This window comes from Electrona antarctica (genome assembly GCF_951216825.1).
Source record: "Electrona antarctica genome assembly, chromosome: 21".
NCBI classification, from domain to species: domain Eukaryota; kingdom Metazoa; phylum Chordata; class Actinopteri; order Myctophiformes; family Myctophidae; genus Electrona; species Electrona antarctica.
Window position 1 is genome coordinate 41,038,288 of NC_136802.1, and position 22,029 is coordinate 41,060,316.

A 22,029-nucleotide genomic window follows, 5' to 3' on the forward strand; every position below is an offset into this window, starting at 1 on the left:
GTATGCAAATGAAGGGGCATGGTATGCAAATGAAGGTGCGTGATATGCAAATGAAGGGGCATGGTATGCAAATGAAGGTGCGTGGTATGCAAATGAAGGGGCATGGTATGCAAATGAAGGGGAGTGGTATGCAAATGAAGGGCATGTTTCTGCTACCTTGTGGGATTGGCTTATGCAAATGAAGGTGCGTGGTATGCAAATGAAGGTGCGTGGTATGCAAATGAAGGGGCATGGTATGCAAATGAAGGGGAGTGGTATGCAAATGAAGGTGCGTGGTATGCAAATGAAGGGGAGTGGTATGCAAATGAAGGGCATGTTTCGGCTACTTTGTGGGATTGGTTTATGCAAATGAAGGGGAGTGGTATGCAAATGAAGGGGAGCGGTATGCAAATGAAGGGCGTGTTTCGGCTACTTTGTGGGATTGGTTTATGCAAATGAAGGGGAGTGGTATGCAAATGAAGGGGAGCGGTATGCAAATGAAGGGCGTGTTTCGGCTACTTTGTGGGATTTGCTTATGCAAATTAAGGGGTATGGTATGCAAATGAAGGGGCGTGGTATGCAAATGAAGGTGCATGGTATGCAAATGAAGGTGCGTGGTATGCAAATGAAGGTGCATGGTATGCAAATGAAGGGGAGTGGTATGCAAATGAAGGTGCGTGGTATGCAAATGAAGGTGCGTGGTATGCAAATGAAGGGGCATGGTATGCAAATGAAGGGGCATGGTATGCAAATGAAGGGGAGTGGTATGCAAATGAAGGGCATGTTTCGGCTACTTTATGCAAATGAAGGGGCATGGTATACAAATGAAGGGGGGTGGTATGCAAATGAAGGGCATGTTTCGGCTACTTTGTGGGATTGGCTTATGCAAATGAAGGGGCATGGTATGCAAATGAAGGTGCGTGATATGCAAATGAAGGGGCATGGTATGCAAATGAAGGTGCGTGGTATGCAAATGAAGGGGCATGGTATGCAAATGAAGGGGCATGGTATGCAAATGAAGGGGAGTGGTATGCAAATGAAGGGCATGTTTCGGCTACTTTATGCAAATGAAGGGGCATGGTATACAAATGAAGGGGGGTGGTATGCAAATGAAGGGCATGTTTCGGCTACTTTGTGGGATTGGCTTATGCAAATGAAGGGGCATGGTATGCAAATGAAGGGGCATGGTATGCAAATGAAGGGGAGTGGTATGCAAATGAAGGTTCGTGGTATGCACATGAAGGTGCGTGGTATGCAAATGAAGGGGCATGGTATGCAAATGAAGGGGCATGGTATGCAAATGAAGGGGAGTGGTATGCAAATTAAGGGCATGTTTCGGCTACTTTGTGGGATTAGTTTATGCAAATGAAGGGGCGTGGCATGCAAATTAAGGGGAGTGGTATGCAAATGAAGGTGCGTGGTATGCAAATGAAGGGGCATGGTATGCAAATTAAGGGGCATGGTATGCAAATGAAGGGAAGTGGTATGCAAATGAAGGGCATGTTCCGGCTACTTTGTGGGATTAGTTTATGCAAATGAAGGTGCGTGGTATGCAAATTAAGGGGCATGATATGCAAATGAAGGGAAGTGGTATGCAAATGAAGGGGCATGGTATGCAAATGAAGGGGCATGTTTCGGCTACTTTGTGGGATTGGCTTATGCAAATGAAGGGGCATGGTATGCAAATGAAGGTGCGTGATATGCAAATGAAGGGGCATGGTATGCAAATGAAGGTGCGTGATATGCAAATGAAGGGGCATGGTATGCAAATGAAGGGGAGTGGTATGCAAATGAAGGTGCGTGGTATGCAAATGAAGGGCATGTTTCGGCTACTTTGTGGGATTGGTTTATGCAAATGAAGGGGAGTGGTATGCAAATGAAGGGGAGCGGTATGCAAATGAAGGGCGTGTTTCGGCTACTTTGTGGGATTTGCTTATGCAAATTAAGGGGTATGGTATGCAAATGAAGGGGCGTGGTATGCAAATGAAGGTGCATGGTATGCAAATGAAGGTGCGTGGTATGCAAATGAAGGTGCATGGTATGCAAATGAAGGGGAGTGGTATGCAAATGAAGGTGCGTGGTATGCAAATGAAGGTGCGTGGTATGCAAATGAAGGGGCATGGTATGCAAATGAAGGGGCATGGTATGCAAATGAAGGGGAGTGGTATGCAAATGAAGGGCATGTTTCGGCTACTTTATGCAAATGAAGGGGCATGGTATACAAATGAAGGGGGGTGGTATGCAAATGAAGGGCATGTTTCGGCTACTTTGTGGGATTGGCTTATGCAAATGAAGGGGCATGGTATGCAAATGAAGGTGCGTGATATGCAAATGAAGGGGCATGGTATGCAAATGAAGGTGCGTGGTATGCAAATGAAGGGGCATGGTATGCAAATGAAGGGGCATGGTATGCAAATGAAGGGGAGTGGTATGCAAATGAAGGGCATGTTTCGGCTACTTTATGCAAATGAAGGGGCATGGTATACAAATGAAGGGGGGTGGTATGCAAATGAAGGGCATGTTTCGGCTACTTTGTGGGATTGGCTTATGCAAATGAAGGGGCATGGTATGCAAATGAAGGGGCATGGTATGCAAATGAAGGGGAGTGGTATGCAAATGAAGGTGCGTGGTATGCACATGAAGGTGCGTGGTATGCAAATGAAGGTGCGTGGTATGCAAATGAAGGGGCATGGTATGCAAATGAAGGGGCATGGTATGCAAATGAAGGGGAGTGGTATGCAAATGAAGGGCATGTTTCGGCTACTTTGTGGGATTGGCTTATGCAAATGAAGGGGCATGGTATGCAAATGAAGGGGAGTGGTATGCAAATGAAGGGCATGTGTCGGCTACTTTGTGGGATTAGTTTATGCAAATGAAGGGGCGTGGCATGCAAATTAAGGGGAGTGGTATGCAAATGAAGGTGCGTGGTATGCAAATGAAGGGGCATGGTATGCAAATTAAGGGGCATGGTATGCAAATGAAGGGAAGTGGTATGCAAATGAAGGGCATGTTCCGGCTACTTTGTGGGATTAGTTTATGCAAATGAAGGTGCGTGGTATGCAAATTAAGGGGCATGGTATGCAAATGAAGGGAAGTGGTATGCAAATGAAGGGGCATGGTATGCAAATTAAGGGGCATGTTTCGGCTACTTTGTGGGATTGGCTTATGCAAATGAAGGGGCATGGTATGCAAATGAAGGTGCGTGATATGCAAATGAAGGGGCATGGTATGCAAATGAAGGTGCGTGGTATGCAAATGAAGGTGCGTGGTATGCAAATGAAGGGGAGTGGTATGCAAATGAAGGGCATGTTTCTGCTACCTTGTGGGATTGGCTTATGCAAATGAAGGTGCGTGGTATGCAAATGAAGGTGCGTGATATGCAAATGAAGGGGCATGGTATGCAAATGAAGGTGCGTGGTATGCAAATGAAGGGGCATGGTATGCAAATGAAGGGGAGTGGTATGCAAATGAAGAGGCATGGTATGCAAATGAAGGGGCGTGGTATGCAAATGAAGGGGCATGGTATGCAAATGAAGGGGCATGGTATGCAAATGAAGGGGCATGTTTCGGCTACTTTGTGGGATTGGCTTATGCAAATGAAGGGGCATGGTATGCAAATGAAGGTGCGTGATATGCAAATGAAGGGGAGTGGTATGCAAATGAAGGGCATGTTCCGGCTACTTTGTGGGATTAATTTATGCAAATGAAGGTGCGTGGTATGCACATGAAGGTGCGTGGTATGCAAATGAAGGTGCGTGGTATGCAAATGAAGGGAAGTGGTATGCAAATGAAGGGCATGTTCCGGCTACTTTGTGGGATTAGTTTATGCAAATGAAGGTGCGTGGTATGCAAATTAAGGGGCATGATATGCAAATGAAGGGAAGTGGTATGCAAATGAAGGGGCATGGTATGCAAATGAAGGGGCATGTTTCGGCTACTTTGTGGGATTGGCTTATGCAAATGAAGGGGCATGGTATGCAAATGAAGGTGCGTGATATGCAAATGAAGGGGCATGGTATGCAAATGAAGGTGCGTGGTATGCAAATGAAGGGGCATGGTATGCAAATGAAGGGGAGTGGTATGCAAATGAAGGTGCGTGGTATGCAAATGAAGGGGCGTGGTATGCAAATGAAGGGGCATGGTATGCAAATTAAGGGGAGTGGTATGCAAATGAAGGGCATGTTTCGGCTACTTTGTGGGATTGGCTTATGCAAATGAAGGGGCATGGTATGCAAATGAAGGTGCGTGATATGCAAATGAAGGGGCATGGTATGCAAATGAAGGTGCGTGGTATGCAAATGAAGGTGCATGGTATGCAAATGGAGGGGAGTGGTATGCAAATGAAGGTGCGTGGTATGCAAATGAAGGGGAGTGGTATGCAAATGAAGGGGCATGGTATGCAAATGAAGGTGCGTGGTATGCAAATGAAGGGGCATGGTATGCAAATGAAGGTGCGTGATATGCAAATGAAGGTGCGTGGTATGCAAATGAAGGGGCATGGTATACAAATGAAGGGGGGTGGTATGCAAATGAAGGGCATGTTTCGGCTACTTTGTGGGATTGGCTTATGCAAATGAAGGGGCATGGTATGCAAATGAAGGGGCATGGTATGCAAATGAAGGGGAGTGGTATGCAAAAGAAGGTGCGTGGTATGCACATGAAGGTGCGTGGTATGCAAATGAAGGTGCGTGGTATGCAAATGAAGGGGCATGGTATGCAAATGAAGGGGCATGGTATGCAAATGAAGGGGAGTGGTATGCAAATGAAGGGCGTGTTTCGGCTACTTTGTGGGATTGGCTTATGCAAATGAAGGGGCATGGTATGCAAATGAAGGTGCGTGATATGCAAATGAAGGTGCGTGGTATGCAAATGAAGGGGCATGGTATGCAAATGAAGGGGGGTGGTATGCAAATGAAGGGCATGTTTCGGCTACTTTGTGGGATTGGCTTATGCAAATGAAGGGGCATGGTATGCAAATGAAGGGCATGGTATGCAAATGAAGGGGAGTGGGATGCAAACGAAGGGCGTGGCGACACCCACTAATTTGCATAAGCGACACCCACTAATTTGCATAGCCCTCACCCACAAAGTAGCCGAAACAACGCCCTTCAAATTTTCATAACCCACTCCCACAAAGTAGCGGGAACCACGCCCCTTCATTTGCATACCAGTCCTTCATTTGCATACCATACCCCTTCATTTGCATAAACCAATCCCACAAAGTAGCCGAAACATGCCCTTAATTTGCATACCACTCCCCTTCATTTGCATACCACGCACCTTCATTTGCATAAACTAATCCCACAAAGTAGCCGGAACCATGCCCCTTCATTTGCATACCACTCCCCTTCATTTGCATACCACTCCCCTTCATTTGCATACCACGCACCTTCATTTGCATAAACTAATCCCACAAAGTAGCCGGAGCCATGCCCCTTCATTTGCATACCACGCCCCTTCATTTGCATACCACTCCCCTTCATTTGCATACCACGCACCTTCATTTGCATACCACTCCCCTTCATTTGCATACCACGCACCTTCATTTGCATACCACGCACCTTCATTTGCACAAACTAATCCCACAAAGTAGCCGGAACCATGCCCCTTCATTTGCATACCACTCCCCTTCATTTGCATACCACTCCCCTTCATTTGCATACAACTCCCCTTTATTTGCATGCCACGCCCCTTCATTTGCATAAACCAATCCCACAAAGTAGCCGAAACATGCCCTTCATTTGCATACTACTCCCCTTCATTTGCATACCACTCCCCTTCATTTGCATACAACTCCCCTTTATTTGCATGCCACGCCCCTTCATTTGCATAAACCAATCCCACAAAGTAGCCGAAACACGCCCTTCATTTGCATAAACTAATCCCACAAAGTAGCCGAAACACGCCCTTCATTTGCATACCATGCCCCTTCCTTTGCATACCACTCCCCTTCATTTGCATACCATGCCCCTTCATTTGCATACCATGCCCCTTCATTTGCATACCACACTCCTTCATTTGCATAAGATAATCCCACAAAGTAGCCGGAACCATGCCCCTTCATTTGCATACCACGCACCTTCATTTGCATACCACGCACCTTCATTTGCATACCACTCCCCTTCATTTGCATACCACTCCCCTTCATTTGCATACCACTCCCCTTCATTTGCATGCCACGCCCCTTCATTTGCATTTGCATAAACCAATCCCGCAAAGTAGCCGAAACATGCCCTTCATTTGCATAACACTCCCCTTCATTTGCATACCACGCACCTTCATTTGCATACCACGCACCTTCATTTGCATACCACTCCCATTCATTTGCATGCCACGCCCCTTCATTTGCATAAACCAATCCCACAAAGTAGCCGAAACCATGCCCCTTCATTTGCATACCATTCCCCTTCATTTGCATACCACGCACCTTCATTTGCATGAGCTAATCCCACAAAGTAGCCGGAACCATGCCCCTTCATTTGCATACCACTCCTCTTCATTTGCATACCACGCACCTTCATTTGCATACCACTCCCCTTCATTTGCATACCACGCACCTTCATTTGCATAAACTAATCCCACAAAGCAGCCAGAACCATGCCCCTTCATTTGCATACCATTCCCCTTCATTTGCATACCACGCACCTTCATTTGCATGAGCTAATCCCACAAAGTAGCCGGAACCATGCCCCTTCATTTGCATACCACTCCTCTTCATTTGCATACCACGCACCTTCATTTGCATACCACTCCCATTCATTTGCATGCCACGCCCCTTCATTTGCATAAACCAATCCCACAAAGTAGCCGAAACATGCCCTTCATTTGCATGCCACGCCCCTTCATTTGCATAAACCAATCCCCTTCATTTGCATGCCACGCCCCTTGATTTGCATACCACGCACCTTTATTTGCATACCACTCCCCTTCATTTGCATGCCACGCCCCTTCATTTGCATAAACCAATCCCACAAAGTAGCCGAAACATGCCCTTCATTTGCATACCACTCCCCTTCATTTGCATACCACGCACCTTCATTTGCATACCACGCACCTTCATTTGCATAAGATAATCCCACAAAGTAGCCGGAACCATGCCCCTTCATTTGCATACCACGCACCTTCATTTGCATACCACGCACCTTCATTTACATACCACTCCCCTTCATTTGCATACCACTCCCCTTCATTTGCATACCACTCCCCTTCATTTGCATACCACGCACCTTCATTTGCATACCACGCACCTTCATTTACATACCACTCCCCTTCATTTGCATACCACTCCCCTTCATTTGCATACCACTCCCCTTCATTTGCATACCACGCACCTTCATTTGCATACCACGCACCTTCATTTGCATAAGATAATCCCACAAAGTAGCCGGAACCATGCCCCTTCATTTGCATACCACACACCTTCATTTGCATACCACGCCCCTTCATTTGCATACCATACCCCTTAATTTGCATAAGCAAATCCCACAAAGTAGCCGAAACACGCCCTTCATTTGCATACCGCTCCCCTTCATTTGCATACCACTCCCCTTCATTGGCATAAACCAATCCCACAAAGTAGCCGAAACATGCCCTTCATTTGCATACCACTCCCCTTCATTTGCATACCACGCACCTTCATTTGCATACCACGCACCTTCATTTGCATAAGATAATCCCACAAAGTAGCCGGAACCATGCCCCTTCATTTGCATACCACGCACCTTCATTTGCATACCACGCACCTTCATTTACATACCACTCCCCTTCATTTGCATACCACTCCCCTTCATTTGCATACCACTCCCCTTCATTTGCATACCACGCACCTTCATTTGCATACCACGCACCTTCATTTGCATAAGATAATCCCACAAAGTAGCCGGAACCATGCCCCTTCATTTGCATACCACGCACCTTCATTTGCATACCACGCCCCTTCATTTGCATACCATACCCCTTAATTTGCATAAGCAAATCCCACAAAGTAGCCGGAACCACGCCCTTCATTAGCATAAACTGCTCCCACAAAGTAAGTTAGCGAGAAAAGTCGCGAAATTCGTCAGAACAAATCCGAGACCATCACCGCAACCGGGTCGCGTCCCCGATCGCAGCCGTATAGGGTTTGGGCCAAACGGACATACGGCCGCGGCGGTAGCCTTGAACGAACGCCTACAAATTGCCGACTTTGACGCGCTACAACGCGCCAACGATAAAACATCACGGTCCGACGTTCGGATATGTCGGAGAGCCAGCCGAGACGAACGGTTAGGTGTCTCGGACGTACGCCTCCGACAGTCGTACAAAACGTCCTTCACTTTGGCTCTGTGCATGCAGACACGTCATAGACCCATAGACTCTAACAGCGTCCTGGCTGAAAAAGTGAAACAGTGTAGTTCCCTTTATCGGACACTTGTAAGAGTCCCACAAAATCGAGACCAACGCCATTTTATTCGCCATGGCCTGAATATGGATATTCGGGGGTGTTACATATTTTAAAAAATATCTATCACTAAATTTTTAAGGCATTTGGCCCAAAGGTCACCGTGGCAGTCTTTCGGCTGACCTTTGACCTTTGCAAACGTCGTGGAAATTTGAGACCGGTTCCATTGGATTCGACATGTCCTGAATATGGATATTGGAGGTTCTTACATATTTTTAAAAATATATATCACCCCGTTTTTTAAAGAATTTGGCCCAAAGGGTCACCGTTGCAGTCTTTTTGCTGACCATTGACCTTTGCAAACGTCCTGGAAAGTCGAGACCGGCCCCATTGAATTCGGGACGCTCTAAATATGAATAAAATGTCTCGTTTGCGAAGAATAGGGTTAGGGAACATGTTTTAAAGGTGTGTTTTGTATAAAATGTCTCGTTTGCGAAGAATAGGCTTAGGGAACATGTTTTAAAGGTTTGTTTTGTCTGTTTTCACTTTTGTGGAGGAGAGGAGAGGAGGGCCTCTCCGCTCACTGGCCATGTAATATCTATATCTGGCCACAGATGGGCTGTGGCGCTGTTCTGAAATCCACTGCCATTTGACTGTATTTTATTTGACTCTCGTTTCTCTGACTTCCTGTGTGTGTGTGTGTGTGTGTGTGTGTGTGTGTGTGTGTCGTCTCGTTCATCTGTTTACTTTACTTATTCACAGCTAAGAATCACATCAAGGTCTGTGAAACAGTGAATGAATAGCTGACTCTGTCGCGATTTTGGCTTTTTAAGTTGTTTATGTTTTTGGAGGAGATTAATGCCCTGGATTATATGTTTTCGTGACACACATGGAGTCCCGAGAGGCAGCAGAAAGTGACAGGTACGGGTCGTCCCTGTGATTAAACGTGATTCTGTTCTTTGGCTATATAGAAGTGTCTATTTGTACATCTCTAAATGTTTTGATGAATTGAACAAGGTGGACCCTCTTGTAAACAAGTGTAATGCTTAATTGGGTCGTCCAGAGAGAGAGAGAGAGAGAGAGAGAGAGAGAGAGAGAGAGAGAGAGAGAGAGAGAGAGAGAGAGAGAGAGAGAGAGAGAGAGAGAGAGAGAGAGAGAGAGAGAGAGAGAGAGAGAGAGAGAGAGAGAGAGCAGCCGTGCCACACTCGGGGAATCATTTGATTAGTTGATTTGACCCCCCCGATCCAACCCGTTGAGGCTGAGTGCCAAGCAGGGAGGCATTATGTCCCATTTTTACAGTATTTGGTATGACCCCGGCCGTGGATGGAACCCCTGACCTCCCCAGTTTCAGGGCGGACACTCTAACCACACAAGGCCACTGAACTGACAGCAGACATCAGATTAGTGACGGAAGGGAAGGAATGGCTTTCATGAAACATTGATGAGGCGTAACGGATCACCTCCCAGACTAGGGAGACAGAGAGAGAGAGAGACAGAGACACACAGAGAGAGAGAGAGAGAGACGGAGGGAGAGAGAGACGGAGAGAGGGAGAGACGGAGAGAGGGAGATTGAGTGTGTGTGACGGACAGGATAGGTGCCGGGGAGGGGAGAGAGAGAGGTAATGGATTAGGAAACCATATGTTTCCTCTCTGAAACCCCGCGCTGTGACGTTTGTGTGTGTGTGTGTGTGTGTGTGCCTGCGTGTGTTACTAATAGTTGTCTCCGCAAGTATATGAGAAATAGACGTTTTGATGAACCATTTTACTGGTCCTCACAAGAAAAATGGTTGTTGTTTTTTGGTTGGGGGGAAAAAGAGATATTTACAATCAGGAAAAGATTCATGTTGAGGTTAGGATCAGGATTAGACATTCAGATGTAAGGTTAGGGGTTTTGGTGTTTTAAACATTATGTTATAATTTAGCTATTGAAAAATAGCAGATCTACAAGCTCATAGAGCGCCACTCGGTGGCGCGCTATGAGCTTGTGTGCGTGTGCTTGTGTGCGTGTGCGTGTGCTTGCGAATGCGAATGCGTGTGTGCAGTCTGTCGGATCAGGAGCTGCTGTTCTCAGTGCAGTTCGGAGGTCTGGACTCTGGCTTCAACAGCGTGGACAGTGGAAACAAGAGATGGTCTGGGAACGAGGTATTTGGTTCTACTGACAATACTTAGAAATAAGTTTAGGCATAGTTTTACTGAGGTTAATTTTAGGAATAGTTTAGGTTTTTGCACTGTTTTTACTGAGGTTAAGATTAGGAATAAGGTTAGGTTTAGACATAGTTTTACTGAGGTTACGTTTAGGAATAAGGTTAGGTTTAGACATAGCTTTACTGAGGTTAAGTTTAGGAATAAGGTTAGGTTTAGGCATAGTTTTACTGAGGTTAAGTTTAGGAATAACTTCAATAAGGTTAGGTTTAGGCATAGCTTTACTGAGGTTAAGTTTAGGAATAACTTCAATAAGGTTAGGTTTAGACATAGCTTTACTGAGGTTAAGTTTAGGAATAACTTCAATAAGGTTAGGTTTAGGCATAGCTTTACTGAGGTTAAGTTTAGGAATAAGGTTAGGTTTAGGCATAGTGGGCTGAGCGCTTACGGCGGCTGTACGCCCGAGGCAACTGTGTTTTAAGGCGAGCGTCGGGACCGGGTATCCCTTTTAATGACTCACATCCACACTAGAGCCCAGCCGATGCCAGATATTACTTATACAGTGAGCTTCTGATGTGATAACGTGTGTGTGTGTGTGTGTGTGTGTGTGTGTGTGTGTGTGTGTGTGTGTGTGTGTGTGTGTGTGTGTGTGTGTGTGTGTGTGTGTGTGTGTGTGTGTGTGTGTGTGTGTGTGTGTGTGTGTGTGTGTGTGTGTGTGTGTGTGATTGAGACATTCTGCATAGTGAGTACTTTCTACTTTTGGAACTTTAAGTACATTTTGATACCAATACATTTGTACTTTCCCTCAAAGTACATTTTGAATTCCAGACTTGTACTTGTAATAGAGTATTTCTACAATGCAGTATTGATACTTTTACTTAAAGACAGAGTGCCGTGATCCCCCCAAAAAAAGAAAACGGGTCTATTAATTATTTGGAGGAAGATTTTTTTTGGCCACACCCACCAGTTCATTTAGTATAGAGAGTATGCGCGTGACATCATCATCAAACCCGGAAGTTATCCAGGAATGCCTACCAACTTTACCAAGTGGCAAAAAACGACTTGCTGGCCTTGATAGCCCATATATCCAAACAGAAATGTCCTATCTGATTGCATTAAACAACGTTAAACAATGTTAAACTCACTTTGCATGTTGCTTTGCCACTGGCTTTGCCACTCGATGTGCCATTCACTTTAAGCATGCGCATACTCTCTATACCTGGTTTTCACCTTAGCACCACCCACCTGAACTTAAGCCTCGCCCACAGATGTGTGTTGTATGATAAGAGCGAGCGGGTTAGGGGATGATTTTAGTGTGTCACTAAAATGGTGTATTTTCGATTAATCCTTTTGACCCGAAGGCTTTCAGCTTTCAGTGAAGACATTTTAATATTTATAACCACACCTGAGGGGGCTATAGAGCGTCGCAGTCCCGCCCCCTACCATGGACCAGGAAATGAATCCCAATGCATTTTCCTCATAGGCATTTCGAAAAGTATTTATTTAAAGACTGTTACGCCGCGGACAAAGCCAACTCGAGTCGTGACAACTCATGACAACACAAACAATATTTTGGACCAAACAAATAATTACAAAGAAGAAAAACAACAAAAAGTGTTGTAACCTGCCGTTTTTTCTTCTTTCTAATTATTTGTTCGGCCCAAAAAATTGTGTTTGTTGTCATGATTTGTCACGACTCGAGTTGGCTTTGTCCGCGGCGTAAATGTCTTTAAATAAATACTTTCTGAAATGTCTATGAGGAAAATGAACGGAGAATCATTTCCTGGTCCAGGGTAGGGGGCGGGACTGCGACGCTCTATTAGACTCATGTCAACTCCATAGACACATACAAAACACCTGGGGGTCTATTAGAGTCATGTTAACTCCATAGACACATACAAAACACCTGGCGGTCTATTAGACTCATGTCAACTCCATAGACACATACAAAACACCTGGGGGTCTATTAGAGTCATGTTAACTCCATAGACACATACAAAACACCTGGGGGTCTATTAGACTCATGTCAACTCCATAGACACATACAAAACACCTGGGGGTCTATTAGACTCATGTCAACTCCATAGACACATACAAAAAACCTGGGGGTCTATTAGACTCATGTCAACTCCATAGACACATACAAAACACCTGGGGGTCTATTAGAGTCATGTCAACTCCATAGACGCATACTAAACAGAAAAAGTAAAAAACTATGGCACATATTTAAGTAAATAAAGCAGGAAAGGGCGCACACCAGTGTTGGTGAGGTGCTGGCCTAAGGTAGTAAATAAGTACAAATGAGAAAAGGCCGCACACACATAGCCACAATGCTGTATATTTATTGAGAAGAATCCAACGTTTCGACCTTTCGGCCTTCTTCAGGGAATTTAAGTAAAACAAAAAATGTGAGTATGTTTTCCACCACCGTGTACCGAGCCAAGCTCAGTCACTCCCACAGTGAGAAAAGACCCACAATGCAACACCTTATCACTTCTTCACTGTCCACTGGACACCTCGTATAGTCCGAAACCCATCGCCTCTGAGGAAACGGAACCAACATGTCCTTGAATAGTGACAATAGCCAAGATCTACAAGCTCACAACGCATGGTGATGTAGAGCTGCTATTTTCACTACTTTTACTTCATGCCTCTTGCATTCAGGTGACCAAAAAGATACAAGGTTTCTACCGGCTAAAAACCTCTCTCTCTCTCTCTCTCTCTCTCTCTCTCTCTCTCTCGTTATGCAAGGTCATAGTTAGTGTGTGACAGGCTGGGAAAAGTCAACACATTGTGGTTCCCATTGCTCACTGTGTGTGTATCAGACACTCACCCTTTAACGAGAGGAGGAAACCCATTCACTGCTGTTTGGACAAAGCGCTCCATTCTCCACGTACTCAAACGTTTTTTTTTACTTAAGTAAAAGTATCAATACCGCAATGTAGAAACAATCTGTTACAGGTAAAAGTGCAGAATTCAACATGTAATTGAGTAGAGGTACTGAAGTATTGGCTTCAAAATGTACTTCATCCATCCATCTTCCACCGCTTATCCGTAGTCTGGTCGCGGGGGCAACAGCTCCACCCCAAAAACCCCCGAAATGCATAGAAAACTGTATTTTACCACAGTTATACCTATAACACACAATCATCTATCATCCATCAATTTTATTTCTTTCTTTTTCTTTAGTTGTGAGCCACAAGATTTGTATCTTGTACAGGGCTTATATTAAGCAAGTAAGCATCAATAATAACATCAGTTGTCTGCTTTTCTGTGAAAGCCCTAACAAATGCTTCCTTAACATATTTGGATTTGACCAGAAAGATAACGCCATAAATTACACAGTGATTTCAACACTCGTCAGTCACTTGGCATAGGCTATAGCAGCGCACAGCAATGCCAGCATGCATGCATTGTCAGGGAGCGTGTGAGATACACGACACAAACGTTAGCACATTTTTGTTTTATTTGTGTTTCTTGTTGAGCCTCGTTGTGTCTTGAAATGAGCAGGGAATTTATATTTCACGGCGTATCCCATTTTTCGACCAAATCTGCCTATGACAGGTGGGTGACATGGCGTCTTTCTTCAGATGCTACGAGAGAAATAACAAACTGACCGTCTCCCGTTCTTCGCCGTTTGTTCAGACTGGTGCAGATCGGTTTTAACCCATTTTGGGCGGGAACCCCTTTTGGTGTTAAGCATTACGTTATGCTTTAGCTATTGAAAAATAGCAGATCTACAAGCTCTAAGCGTAATTTATTTTGCTTTGTATTCTGTACTCTTGAGTCTTGCCCCCCCCCCCCCCCAGCCCTCAAGTCTAATTTCCTCCTGGGGGGGAGGAGGGCATTTTCAGACCGGGGGAGATGGGAGAGGGAGGGGCTGTTCAGCTCTGAGCAGGGCACTATGGAGACGCGCACGTTGTAGGAGGGACGCATGCATGTAGTTAGTAGCGTAGTGTTTCAAATAGTAAGTAATATAAGCACTTTAATTTGAAATATCATTGAAATTTGGGATTTTTGCATGCCATCATGTTTGGTGAGGCAGTCAGGGCATTTAGGGGGGCATTGCCCCTTCCGTGCCCATGCCTATATCTGGGCCCTGGAGTATGAACGAAGATTGCTCGGTAGACAGAGAGCTTTGCCTTCTGGCTCAACTCTCTTTTCGTCACAAAAGTGAGGTACAGCGACTGCAATACCGCCCCTTCCGCTCCGATTCCCCGGCTGATCTCCTTCTCCGTCCTCCCCTCACTCGGGAGTTCAAAATGTACTTGAAGCACCAAAAGTAAAGTGCTCGTTGAGCAGAATGTTCTGAAAAAGAATCAAGTTTATTAATAATTATAGTATAGAGTAAAAGGAAAATATTTGTCTCTGAGATGGACTGAGGTAAAAGTATTGGAAATTGGAAATACTCAAGTAAATTACAAATACCTCAAAATTGTACTTAAGTACAGTACTTAAAGGCATATTCAGTGATTTGACTTAATTCAAATATCACTTTTTTTTTCTGGATAATCCTCCCTACTATAGAGTGTGCTGACCATATAAGGAGTTCCTCCCTGTCCCCATTGAGCCCCTGGGGTAAAAAAAAACCCTAGTTTCAGTTTTGGTGGCGGGTGGCAAAGCCTTCATCCAATCAGGATGAGAGGGGCCTTCCTCCAATCATGATCGAGTGGGGGCGGGCCTTGGTGCACATGCTGTTGGCCTGTTGCACTTCCCCCCCACTGTAGAGCGTGCATGTGCACATTTTGTTACCGGGGCGGACTGGGTGGTTTTCCAAATCACCCAAATCACTGAATGCTCCTTTAAGTAAATAGACTTTCCACCACTGCATACCAAGGATAGTCTAAGAAGGATGAGACACGAAGACCGTACGGGCGACGCCATGTTGCTTTGGAAGGAAAGAAACATGCGCAATGGGCTATATGCAGCCAACACTTCCGCGTTCAGCTTCCTTGGTCTCAACTGCGCATGTTTCTTTCCTTCCATGGAGCACCATAAGCAACATGGCGTCGCCCGTACGGTCTTCGCGTCTCATCCTTCTTAGACTATCCTTGCTGCATACTGGGATATCCCTGGTCTCTGCAGACACGAGGAACAGATATCTATTGACATTGTTACACGTCTCCCAAGAACCAAGCCTCCTGTTTTCATTTCAGCTTGACACGCACGCACGCACGCACGCACGCACGCACGCACACGCACACACAGGTTTTTAATCTAGCAGTGTTTTCTCCCAACTGTTTGAGAGACAGAGTGTGTGGGAGTGGGAGAGATAGCAGGAACTGACGATGAAGCGAGGTTTGCCAACTACGAGATATCTCGTAGTTTAATTGACACCCGTTATCTGACAACTATACGAGATATCTCCTAGATATCGCGTTATATCAATTATGAAACCGGTGTTGCGCGGTGTTTACGTTTACTGGTGTCGGGGAGGTCACCAGGACTCTAGATGCACCTCGGAGGCAGACATCTCTCCTGTCCAGGGGGAGAGTAGAGAGAGTGACGACATAAAACTTATGGATTGTAGCTTTAACTATATATTGGCTCAAGACCAGGGGTCATCAACGGACAAATCAGCAGACAAATGTAATGTTCTTATTTCATAAGGGTCCATTTGGATCCATTTTGAACACTCTCAGAGTTACAGACCTGTCATTCAGGGCTAGCTCTTTGCGTGTTTCTGGTAACATTGTTATCCACTCATTTAGTAAAATGTCCACCACAAAGCCAGCATGGCGATGAGCCCTGCTCAGGACTGACTGGTGCTGACATCCCTCCTGGAGGGTTGTTTGTTCCACAGCGTTTAGTAGAAACAGAACTGGCTTGGCTCCAGTGTTGTTTTTGCCAGCAAATTTTGATTTTAGTTTCAGTCATAGTCTCTTCAATAGTTTTAATTTGGTTTCAGTCGCATTTTAGTCACCCCGAATGTTTTAGTGTTAGTCTAGTTTTAGTCGACTAAATATCATAAGATTTTTGTCGACTAAAACTACAGGTGATTTAGTCGACTAAAATGTATTTTGGCGGGCCCTGATGCCGTCGAAATGACTGATTTTACATTTGCTGAAAATAGCCGATCTACAAGCTCACAACGCCTCGCAGCGCGACGCGTTGTGAGCTTGTAGATCGTTGTGAGCTTGTAGATCTACTGCGACGCGCTGTGAGCTTGTAGATCTGCTATTTTCAGCATGCAACAAAGTGTAAAATTACTTACACTGGATCTCATGTCCACTAGTCCCTTCCTGACATTTTAGTCTAGTTTTTATCTGTCGACGAAATTGTCAGTATATTTAGTCTTAGTTTTAGTCGCCGTAGCTTATTTTTCATGTAGTTTCCATTTAGTTTTCATCAGTGAAAAAAGGTAGTCGTCTTAGTTTTAGTCGACGAAAACGACACTGGTTGGCTCCCACGGGGTGCATGTGTTTGGTCCAACACACTAACAGTCCTACAGTCATGAGACACCTTATCCAAAACCCCACCCTGAACCTATAACCTCACAGGGAGCCTACAGTTTTTTTTTAACCTGCCACAGGTTCGTTTTAACCTGCCACACGTGTCGGGAGCCACGGGCGAGTTTTAACCGGCCACGGGTTAGTTGTAACCGGCAGTGCATGTCGGGAGCGACGGTGTTGTCGAACTAATGCCTGTCGGACTGTTAGTACGTCTAACCAACATACTGGTATGCACCCCGGCTCCCCACAGCGTCTGAGTGCTTGCTACCAAGCTACGGGTGCCTGACACAGTGCCCTGCCCAGCCTCATCCTTCTCTCTCTCTCTCTGAACTTGTCGGTCTAGTGCCCTTCGTGGCATTCTTGTCACCATCACCTGAAACGCCCTGAAGGCCCCGGACGACTGGTTGAGAACCACTGGGGGTTAAGCAACACAATGTAAAGGAGCCAAGAACAATGACAGCGTCACAGCTGGAAGAGAAAGTCCAATTTATTAATGTACCGAAACAGGAAATGTGCAGAAAATGTGATTCTGCTCAAATGTGCTCAGAACACAATGAGCCTTGTCTCTCCAGACATCAGTCAAATGCACCCTGTTGGTTTTTGTCTGGGTCTGTTTTAGCTCCAAGGCTCCTAGTCCCCCATGATCTCTCTCTCTCTCTCTCTGCTGTCTGTGTTTATCCCTGTCTCCGTTTGTCAACTCAATTCGTGATGCTTTTTTGGCATGACATGACATGTCATCGTGACAATAGTGGTTTGTTTTTTACAGCGTGGGTTTACGGCAAGAGTCTGTCTGTCTGTCTGTCTGTCTGTCTGTCTGTCTGTCTGTCCAGAGATAATTTCACAAACCACTGGACAGATGGCCGTCAGTCTTTGTATGCACACTGCCAGTAGGACACATGAAGTTTTATACTTTTTTATACTTTTTTAAGATATTTCTTATGGCTTTTTTGCCTTTATTTGATAGGGTACAGTAATGTGACAGGAAAGGGGGGGAGAGATGGGGGGGGAAGACATGCGGCTAAGGCTGAAGGGGCCGAACCCGAAGCACGCCGTCAGGCGGAAGTTTTATACTTTTTAAATATTTAAATGTAAATAACAGATCTACAAGCTCAAAAGGCGTCAAATTGCGAGATCTGCTATGTTCACATTATTTGATGTTCTTTTTTTTTTCTTTTTTATGACCGCATTTCAATACGGAAAGCATTGCAATTTGCACTTTTAAACACTTAAGTAGCTTTAAAAGCACTCACGTACAACTTTGACGGAGCAACTTAACACTTGTAGTTGAGTAATATCTGAGCAGGAGTATCTATACTCAATTCTGTACTAGGGATGCACCGTTATTGAAATGTTGGCCCATATGATATGATATAGTACTTTATTGTGAGTTCACACTGAAATTTGTCTTGCGACACAGCAGCCAAGTATGCAGAACACATATACGTACACACATTTGACATAACACAAAGAACAAGACAATTTACATACATAAAGACATGAAGACAAGAGCAATATCCACCGCTTAGATTATCCTGTGGCTACTACGACTCCTGATTAAGCCTCAAGGTCGACTGGTGGACAAAGGACCTCTTTAGTCTGACCTTATTGTATGCTGGTACACCATATCTCCTTCCTGAAGGTAGCAACCTATATTCTCCATACAACACATGCTTAGTATTAGAGGTGATATTCCTTGCTAACCTTAGGATGCTGTTATCATACGTGGATGTATAAAGTTTCTGAAGTTGTTGTCCAACAATCTTTGAACAAATGTTCAGTTGTTGCAGCATTTGTGACGAACATAAACAGCTTGAATGTAGTATTTGAATTAAAAGATGTCCCAACGTTTGAAAGCTTCCCCATAAACACTGATCACAAAAGGCTTTTCATTTATTTTTCAACATAGTTATTATAAAATTGAATATCTGCTAAAACCAGTGTATTATTTTGATATCGACCCGGTACCGATATTGCATTTTAAGGCCAATATCGGAGAATACTGATGTGACGACCGATTAATTGCCCATCGCTATTCTATACTCAAGTACTTTGGGGTTGAGTACTTTGACCACCACTGACGTCTTGTGTCCCAATGTTCTTCCCTCTGTGTGTGTGTGTGTGTGTGTGTGTGTGTGTGTGTGTGTGTGTGTGTGTGTGTGTGTGTGTGTGTGTGTGTGTGTGTGTGTGTGTGTGTGTGTGTGTGTGTGTGTGTGTGTGTGTGTGTGTGTGTATCCTATAGGAGCAGTCTACACGTGGAACTGGGACCCCCACAGTCTTCATCATCCTCCCCCTCCCCTGCGTCTCCCCCCTGCGTCTCTCCCTCTGGCCCCTCCCCTGACCCCCCCAGCCCCTCCCTGGAGGAGAGGAGGAGACCTGGATCCCTGCTTCTCTGGCAGGAGAGAGAGAGACAACAGTAAGTATGAGAGAGAGAGAGAGAGAGAGAGAGATCATACTATTATGCCAGTCATTGCTGGGTTAAATTATGGGGTAAATAAGCAACAAAAAAAATCCCGGCATGTTAACAGCATGAACAAGCACCTTTCTATTCACCGATAAAGCAGTGCGACATGGTTCGCTGACGGCATGACCGTCAACCGTTTGTTTTCGTGTAGAAGCATGCAGCGGCAGCTGCGCGACCACGGCGATTGCGTGACAAAATGGGACCGGTGCCAGTTCGGGAAAAATAGATTAATAGACCAGTCATTCCCCAATAGTGAGGGGAACATTCAGACCCTTCTGATCCCCAATTTGTTTTCCCCTAAAAAAGAATATCTATAGTAATATCTGATCTACAAGCTCACTCACTAGTGAGGTTTGGTTAAAATAACATTTGTATTCATGAATTCAAATAAGTTTAAGTTCAAGTTAAAATAAGTTTTAACCCATTTTGACCTGAGATCGGATTCTAAAAATGTCTTCTACATCCTGACAGTTTTCTGAAAAAGCTATGTTTCCATGTCAGTCGTTCTTCGATTTTTCAAAAATAGCAGACCTACAAGCTCGTAGCGCGCCACTCGGTGGCGCGCTATGAGCTTGTAGATCTGCTATTTTTCAATAGCTAAAGCATAACATAATGCTAACGCCCAAAGGGGTTCCCACCCAAAATGGGTAAACTCGTATTAACAAGGGCGTTTCATAAAACATGTTGACGGTGCTATATTTCAGTAGTCAACAACAGTCCTGTGTATTACCGTGCAGTATAACCACATCTTTTTTTTCTTTTTTGGTACAGCTTACTGAAGTCCTCCTCGTCCAAAACAGGAAGTCACGTGACTGCGGCGCCACAGGCAGGAAGTTGCTCAGGGTGAGTAGAAACGTCCCCCCCCCCCCAATAAAATAAAATTTGTACTGCTACTGAGTGAATGTCCTCTGATTCTGATATGTTTTTTTGTTTTTTGTTTTTTTGCATTTCCTGGAGTCGTATCATCATATCAATTTACAATTTGGGCATTTAGCAGACGCTCTTAATCCAGAGCGACTGGCAGTAATCAAGAACAACACATGGTAATACATCAAATACATAAAAACAGCCTCGACAACTCAAATTATTTAATTTAGATAGCATATTATGTACACATAGCACTCTATTCGACACCGTAAATCAAAATGTAGTATTCGCCAATATTGTTTTAAATATATTTTATGTTTTTTATCTTTGCTTTTCTACAGCAGACATGCAGCTGTTGTTGTTAGTTCTCCAACTTAAGTACTAATCCATTCCTGGTTGATTGTTTTCATATAATATACTGTAGGCCTACTGTACGTGGGTCGCCGCCAATGTAGGTGCGGTGGCAACATATTCAAGAAAGATTTTCTTAGGAAAAAAGCATGCGTCATACGCTCAATGGGCTGTACAACTACAGTGTGTAAATACGTTACTTACAATTGGTGCAGTTTCGAAAATAGCAGCGAGGCATTGTGGACTTGTTAACTTTGATTCTGAACAGCTGCTGTGAATTCCGGCCAATCAGATCGGCAGCTGCGCAGCCAGCGCTCTGCCCATAGTTAACCCTTCACTCGCTGGTTGTTTCAGAACACGGTGTTGTAATGCTTGATTGGATGAAAGAAAAATATTTTACCGCCGAATAATCGACTAATTTCAAATATTATGGTATTGGAGTCGACTACCAAAAATCACGTGATTAATGGCCTACAATTTACAATGTAGGCATTTAGCAGACGCTCTTAATCCAGAGCGACTTACATTAAGCAATAACAAAAAGCATGGCATACATCACATACATAAAAAGTAGTTATCATGAAACATGCGTAAGCTAAGAACGTAACAGTCGAGTATCTATATCATGAAACTATATGTAAACTATACATACTATACTATATTATATATTATACATATGTACTATAAAGTGCTATTCACTACATAAAATGCAAGTTCTAGTGTGGCCTACTACTCTATAGTGTATTTTATAGTTTCACTGTACAGATATTCTACTGTTTGGATGTCAGGTTCTTAGCTTGCTTTGCGATGATCCTTGATGACTATTTCTATGTATTTGATGTGTTACCATGTGTTGTTCTTGCTCACTGTAAGTCACTCTGGATTTAGAGTGTCTGATAAAATGCCAACGTTGTAAATTGAGAAGGGAGAGGTTTTGTAGTGTAATAATAATGTCATTAGTCAACTTGTGATGCTTTGTCTCCCCCTAGTGGCGGCTCACCAGAGAACACCCACTCCTCCCACAATGGCCTCAGACACAGATGTGCGGTGGGTTTTTGTGATTGTACAATTCAACGGTGTCGCCTCCTTTATTATATTATCTTCATGTACTGACACGAGACTTCACAATAAAGGTTATGCACGCGACATCATCATTGTACCCGGAATAATGCGGGAACGCCTACTGGAGTGGCAACAAACTACTTTCTGGCCTTGACAGCCCATACATCCACACAGAAAAGTCCTATCTGATTGACAGCCCATACATCCACACAGAAAAGTCCTATCTGATTGACAGCCCATTCATCCACACAGAAAAGTCCTATCTGATTGACAGCCCATACATCCACACAGAAAAGTCCTATCTGATTGACAGCCCATACATCCACACAGAAAAG

The 22,029-nt window shown here is 44.5% G+C and overlaps 1 pseudogene across 1 annotated transcript in view; it reads left to right on the forward strand.

Moving 5' to 3' along the window:
• The first annotated feature begins 9,151 nt into the window (after positions 1–9,151).
• Positions 9,152–22,029, forward strand: part of LOC306914390 (leucine-rich repeat and calponin homology domain-containing protein 4-like) — a 20,398-nt pseudogene continuing 7,520 nt past the window's right edge. Inside the window, exons 1-6 of the transcript in view lie at positions 9,152–9,280; positions 10,402–10,501; positions 17,297–17,388; positions 19,193–19,366; positions 20,186–20,257; positions 21,622–21,679. The product of the transcript in view is annotated as a leucine-rich repeat and calponin homology domain-containing protein 4-like (transcript). The remainder of the gene's footprint in view (positions 9,281–10,401; positions 10,502–17,296; positions 17,389–19,192; positions 19,367–20,185; positions 20,258–21,621; positions 21,680–22,029) is intronic.